This window comes from Octopus bimaculoides, chromosome 3 (assembly GCF_001194135.2).
Source record: "Octopus bimaculoides isolate UCB-OBI-ISO-001 chromosome 3, ASM119413v2, whole genome shotgun sequence".
NCBI lineage: Eukaryota > Metazoa > Mollusca > Cephalopoda > Octopoda > Octopodidae > Octopus > Octopus bimaculoides.
The window spans coordinates 89,120,447-89,127,732 of NC_068983.1; the positions used below are offsets into that span (position 1 = coordinate 89,120,447).

The following is a 7,286-nucleotide window of genomic DNA, read 5'->3' on the forward strand; positions in this document are numbered from 1 at the left end:
GTAGACTGGTGTACCCTGGAATTAGGTGTAAACCATTGGTAATATTACAAGTTTTGTAGAAAAATTTTTAAATATATATATTTTTAAACGTATATTTAAAAAAAAAAAAAAAGCTAAAAAGACTCACTAAATGACAATTCTTAAATGTTTGTAGTGTCCTGTATTGTCCAATCTATGTAAGATATTATTATCGTAATAAAGAGAACGCCAGGTGGTTGTCCAGCACTGAAGACAAGAAATTGCCCTGAAACTATTGGTCTACTGGTACTGCTAACGGGTAGGAGGGAGTAGTAAGCCCCCTTACTTACAGTATGTTTCAGACACAGATCAGGTGTTAATAACCAGCTGGAAAAGATGTTTTCCTGGAGTTAAAAAGTAGTAACATATTCCTATGCAGGACTGCCATGTTATGTTGGCAAATAAACTTTACTAAATAAACTACAATTATTTATGAATATTAAAGAAAAATTATCTTAATTTACTTTATTGATTCATCCACTAGCAGAGCACATTTCTTTTTTTATCCACACCAAGCGACTACATGTGTATGTATAAGAAAAAAGATATTTACTGACGGAAAAGTAAGCTGCTCAAATAAATTACTTTTTACATATCTTTTTCTAAATCATTGTGGATAGATCCCAGCAATGTGCGGAATAAAATGTTTTGTAAGCAATTTGTAACCCACATTAACATTTGTTTTTTAATGAGGGTGATAGGAATGCAGAAACACCAGGATTGGTCGTGTGGAACCAGAGACATAGCCAGCAAGATTTGGTGAGAAAAAAAAATATTTATGATTGGAAAAGATCATAGAAATACATTTAAATGGAAAAAATTTTCTGTTTTACAGAAAAAAACGTTCAACAAAATGTTCAAACTTTAAATTTTTCTGAAAAAATTCTTGTTTTACAGAAAAGGTTTAATAAAATGTTGAGCCTTCAAAAGTTAGAAACTAGAATCGAAAAAATAAAAAAAATTCTAATTGGCATTTTGTTGCACTTCTTGAAAAAATAATAGTTTTAATAATAAACTCTTCTCTTCCTCCTTTCTTTTCTTTTTCTGTCCTCCATTCCATTTTTCAATCTTCTCTCTTTATCCTTCTTCCCAGACCTATCTCTTTTTTTCTTTTCCTTTATTCCATCATTCACCTCTTCGAAGAGCTCATTATCCGTCTTCTTAGAACTACCTTTGTTTCATGTTTCTCCTCTCCTCCTCCACTCCTTTTTCTTTTCTCCTCCATTCCTTATTTATCTCCTTCCATCCTTAATCCCCATCAAATGCATCTACTTGTGCTTCTAAAAGAAATAATATAATTAATCTTCATTTGTTAATGAAAGGGGATTGAAGTGGTGGTATTCCCCATCCCCTTTAAAAATAAGATTTGTCTGCTAATGAGATGAACATTTCAAAAAGTACAACAAAATGCCAATTAAATTTTAAAACTTTTTTTCAGTTATAGTGCCTAACTTTTGAAGGCTCAACATTTTATCAAACCTTTTTCTGTAAAACAATTAAAAAAAAAAAAAGTTTGAACATTTTGTTGAACCTTTTTTCTGTAAAACAGGAAATTTTTTCCATCTAAATTTCTTGTTAAGATTATAATATATCATTTATTATGTAGATTATCATTCAAGTACCATTGCCATTGTTAGCCTAATTTCTAGTTCACCCCCATAACACGTTGAGGTGATTGTTGGTTTCTATGGGGGAAAGGCCCCTACTGATTATTAATTTCTATTTTATAATGTACATAAAACATATCTGATTATTTACCCCCAGACCACTCCTGAGCTAGCAGACCTACGATCAAAGAGGTTTCTGCTTAACCAATCATCCTGCATTTCTGATATAGTACGTCTAGAAATACATCATCAAAAGTGTCTTTTGTAAGAGAGAGTAGGAAGTGATTTGAGGGCAATTTGGCTGCTATTTCTAACAGGTAAAGTGACCTATACCAGCCTCTGTTTATGCTATCCTAGCTACGGCTTGAGTCCAGGGAAAAGGAATTAATGAGAATTCGGACGTAGTGTTGATTAAATCTGCCCTGGCAATGATCACCGGAAAGAAGAAACAAGACATAACGGGAAAGAAAACAGGACCCAGTGGGCAGTTTAACTTCTCTAGCATTGTGAGAAAGAGAGGAATAGGTAGACAGGAAAGAAAGGATAGTGAAACATGTTCGGGAGATAGAGGAAGTGTAAGAGAGAAAAAGTGGAAATCACAGCAGTAGGAGGAAGAAGAGTGTAAGAGGGAAATGCAAATAAAAAGACAGAGAGAAAGGGAGAGATAGAGACAGACAGAAAGATACATAGAAATGGGACTGCTCATAGATAGACAGGAGGACTGAATTAACAGAAGAGGAAGGAGAATAAGTTGAAAAGATCCGAAAAGAGAGTAAACAAACACAGAAAGAGAAAGAGTGGGAGAGAGAAAAGCAAACAGAAGAGAGAGAAACAGATAGAAATATAAAGAGGTAATGACTGATAGAAAGGGGAGGAGGATAAGTACAAGAGAGAGTAAACAAGCATAGAAAGAAGAGTGGGAGAGGATACCAAAGAGTAAAATAGAGACAAACAGAAAGATATATATATAGAGAGAGGGGAGAACTCATAGATACACAGGAGGATTGATAGAGAACTGACAGAAAGGGAAGGAGAATAAGTTGAAAAGAGAGTAAAGAAACATAGAAAGAATGAGAGAGAGAAAAGACAGAGAGAGACATAGAAAGATAAATATATAAAGAGGGGATGACTGCGAAGGGGAGGAGAATAAGTAGGAGAGAGTAATCAAACATACAAAGGGGGAGAGGATACGTAAAAGTAAAAAAAAAAAAATGCAATGTGAATATGAAGAGGCACCAATTGTTACTTCCCCCTTAGTGAAGGCGAATGTATTGTTTCAGTCGTGTTTGTTTGTTTGTGGACAAGATACCTCAAGAACCGCCGGAAGATTCGGATGAAATTTTCAGGGATGTTTGGCCTCGTGACTGGCACAAACTGATTAGATTTTGGGATCGGTCGGTATTGAACAAGGATCCTGGATAATTTGTTATATTTACTTCACTTTACATTAAGTATTACGATCTTACGTTGACTTTCAAGTCTTTCTCTGATTATCTCCCTTGAAAGCACACTCATGCTTTCCACATTAAGTTATGGCAGCATTTTTCGTTTCTCTATTTTTAATTTTACTCGCGTCTCTATCTTAATAGAAACTGATAGATAAAGAAATCAAACTACATAAACAAACGGCAGCAAAACCGTTCACAAATTAAATAACACTAACATATTCAGTAACGATAATAAATTTCATTTATCCTCAACAATTTTTAGTTTTACCAATTTTGAATATATCGCTCCTGTTTAAAACCTGTTACCTACTTGACAATTGTATTTCTAGCTCTGCCTTGAAGGAAGCTTCACTTCTTGGATTCAAGTTTTTGTGCACAACGATGTTGTCAAACTCCTGTTAACAGCACCGTATGCAAGTCCTTTCCATTTTCTTTCATGCATGGATAAATTTTTCACTAGAGACCGTAATGGTCATAAAGACTATATCAGTGGATAGACTAAAAAAGGCCCTCATAGTGAAAACTGTCCCTGTTCCCACTGCAGACGACACACACACAGCATCACAAACACAGTCCATACACCCAGCTTCACATTCCATGACTACCATTGGGATCGATCAGGTACCGGACAAGGATTCTGGATTATTTTTTTAATTTTTTTTTTTTTATTAATTTTTGAGAGTGGTCGGGTTCATTTTTAGTATTCTCGTTTGTGAAATCAGTCGAGTTTATTTAGGATATTCTCATGTTAAAAATCATTTCCGACTAATCGTTGAGAGGACATGGGTGTTGCTTTGGCAGAGGTTTGAGCTGAGTGCTCGTTATAATTATGATGCTATAAAACTTATATGAAAATAAAGGTTATAATACAATGAATATTTTAACATAAAGTATATGCAATTTTAACAAAGTTTAAGAAAGTTAATGGAAATTTTGAAATCGGTATTTCAAATGTGCAGTGAGGTTTCGGAATTATAGTCAAGACACGTTTGAGCTGGACTCAACATTTTGTTGGGTTAAGTAGTGCTTAACCAATATGTATAAATAACTGACTAAACTCCTACCTTCCCTTCCTAAAATTGCTGGCCTTGTGCAACAATTTGAAACTTTGTTTTAAGTAAGGCAGTGGGGGTGTCAAAATCATCAAATGTCAGGAAATGCCTAGCAGTGTTCATTCTGTTTCTTAAAATAAAGTCCCAGTCAATTTGATGAAATAAAAAAAAAAAGCAATAAGGATCTTGGTTGAAATTACCGAAATACAACTTTAACACGAAGTAACTTCAAAAATGAAGAATTTTCTTAAAAACGCCAAGAGTAAATGATGTTTTAAATGATACATTCTACCAGTATACGAAATTTGAAAGTGTTTAGTTGCAAAAAATTATTTTTTCTATGTGCCGGCCAAAAGAAAAAGATTCAGCAATGAAATAGCAGGGACCAATTTCATCACCTAATCTCCTACCTCTACTATAACTGAGTTTTATGCCTAAATTAGAAAGCACTTATTACGGCGGGGGATTGGTAGAATCGTGTCTCGGACAAAATACATTGCGGATCTTTACAATCCAAGTTTAAATCCTGTTGAGTCAACTTTACCTTTCATCTATTCGGGGTCAGTGGAATAATGTAGTAGGGTCGATGTAACTAACAAGCCTCCTCCTTTTAATATAACAGGTCTTAGAAACAGTTAATAGTTTAGTGATGTGAAATCAGTTTTGGGCAAATGGTTAAAAAGCTCGCTCTGTGTTCAGTCCTAGTGTGTGCGTCACATTTGGTATTTTCTATTGTGGCCACTGGTCAACTCAAATATCATTGAATGGACTATGGAAGTCCATCTGATGGTCTTTATTGGGTAGCAGAATTATCATGTGGCCGCTGGCTGGACAATGGATAGTTTCATTAGTGTCCTCTCTGTTGCATGTGATGGGACATGGAGTCAGGTCAAAGGAGAATAATATTGTCTTCTTTCGTCTCCTTCACTCCTCGCGTAACCTTGTAAAAAGGCCATGGGCCCAACCTGTCTTCCTCTGATAAAGCACCCACCCCCATTTAAAAATGAAAAAAAGAAAGATGTTTAAATTCATTCTCTATGAGTAAAAACAAATGTGCGATCAAGTTTCGAGGTTAATGTTTACAATGTTAACTTGGAAACGAAAACGAAACAAAAAAAAAACAGCGCAACAGGTGTAAAAAAATGTGTATGAAATGAATATGAAAACAAAAATGCATGCAAAGCAATGGTGGGGGGACGTTCGGAAAATTCACAGGATCCGAGTTTTTCCCTCATAACTTTTAGGAAAATGGGTCTTTTTTATTTTTTACTGAAATCTTATATAAATACCTTTCAAACGGCATACCTTTCTATTCTCACTCAAAATACTAAGCGTTTATGGGGAAGCCTGAAAAAGCATATTGTTCAACCAGGAATGAGATCTAGCTACTTAAAACATGTCGCGTGGTTACTTTTCATACACGCCATCTCACTGCCAACCTAGCAATTTCATGTTTCATTTGGAGGCTGTATGTTCCGGGTGACACGGAAGAATGTATACCCTATAGGTACATTGGCGCATTTTTTATACTGTAAAACATTCTTCTTACCCCCAAAGAGGCTTATACATTAAAACATTCAATACAGATCTTCCTACACCCATTAGGCTTGTTAACTTGCTTATTGGTGATTGAGAGAACTTGTAGTAATTAACCGAAAATATTAAACAAATAAGAAAGGTATCAGACTGTCGTGAGATACGCTAAAAACAACAGCTAAATTGCCCTTAACTTTTTTTTCGGTCAAACTAAAGCATTTGATCCGATGACAAAAATAAAAACAAATTAATCTAATAGGTGTAAAACAACTTGCTGGGAACGAATATGAAGAAAAAAATGCGCGCTCGCGAATGGGGGGGGGGGCGTCTCGTGAATGTTCCGAGACGCCTCACGGAGCCAAGAAACAAAAGGAAAATAGTGTAATAGATGTAAAACGACTTGCTCTGAACGAATATGAAAAGAAGAAAATGCGCTTTCACGAAAGGCGGGATGGGGAGAGGACTCGGAACATTCACATCGTCAGTCCATGGCCTCTAAACTATAGTGATTGACCCGGTGACAAAATATTTTTAAAATTAGTGTAATAGGTGTAAAACAACTGGCTGGGAACGAATATGAAGAAAAAAATGCGCGCTCGCCGGAGACACTTCACTGGAGCCAAGAAATAAAAGAAAAATAGTGTAATAGATATAAAACGACTTGCTCTGAACGAATATGAGAAAAAAAAATGCGCGCTCGAATTGTTGATGGCATGAATATATCTCAGTTTCGAAAGACTTACAACTGGGCTACATATCTCTCTCTTTTTACTCTTTTACTTGTTTCAGTCATTTGACAGCAGCCATGCTGGAGCACCACCTTTAGTCAGCAATTCGACCCCAGGACTTATTCTTTGTAAGCCTAGTACTTATTCTATCGGTCTCTTTTGCCGAACCGCTAAGTTACGGGGACGTAAACACACCAGCATCGGTTGTCAAGCAATGCTAGGTGGACAAACACAGGCACACAAACATTGTTGAACTTGCTTCCTCATTTTTAATGAGAGCCATTTCTAGTTTTTCTACCTTCCTATTTGAAACAAGTTGCAAGTAACCTTTTTTATTGGGTATTGTCAAATCGAATAACCTGAAACTTTTCACAATTCTACCTGTGGTGTGTGCGTACGAGTAGATGTAATCGCCTTACCTCGGTTTTCCTTTCCTCGACTGCGAGTCCGTCTTGCGGTATCCGATCCTCGAAGCTTGCCCCGACCCAAAGTACACCAGGAATAGCAGCTGCTTCTCCTAAACCTTCCCAAACCTAGACCGTCGCTTAACACGTCTTGTCCTGCCCGCAGCCCCGTTCGAAAAGGGCACGAATGCCGATCGAGGCTCTCTCTGCCCTTTTCCTCCTTCCGGTCGACTCGCCCTTCCGGTCAGCCTCTCCAGACACTGACATCATACCACACGCCACCCTGATCTTAAAGATCACGTTCACCCCTACTCCAATTCGAAGTCCGCCATCCAACCGGGCGGGCGCCCTACACGTCGAGATCTTCTCAAGCTAGGTGGCTCGTTTCCATCGCACTCTTCATCCGACGAAGTGGCTATCCTGCGCAGATCCAGCACGTGACGCGGCATTCCATCCACAGAGACATTGTTTCTGGAATTGACCGCTGTCACTG

General features: G+C 37.0%; 1 protein-coding gene across 3 annotated transcripts in view; it reads right to left on the minus strand.

Annotated features, from left to right (window-relative positions):
• Positions 1-7,286, minus strand: part of LOC106875464 (protein FAM227B) — a 152,669-nt gene that overhangs the window by 138,613 nt on the left and 6,770 nt on the right. Inside the window, exon 1 of one of the 3 annotated variants that reach the window (XM_052966292.1) lies at positions 6,809-6,946. The exons of the other annotated variants lie outside the window; for them this stretch is intronic. The gene's annotated coding sequence lies outside the window, so the exon portion shown is untranslated. Of the gene's footprint in view, positions 1-6,808; positions 6,947-7,286 lie in introns of those variants that run through there. 3 annotated transcript variants of the gene reach the window in all.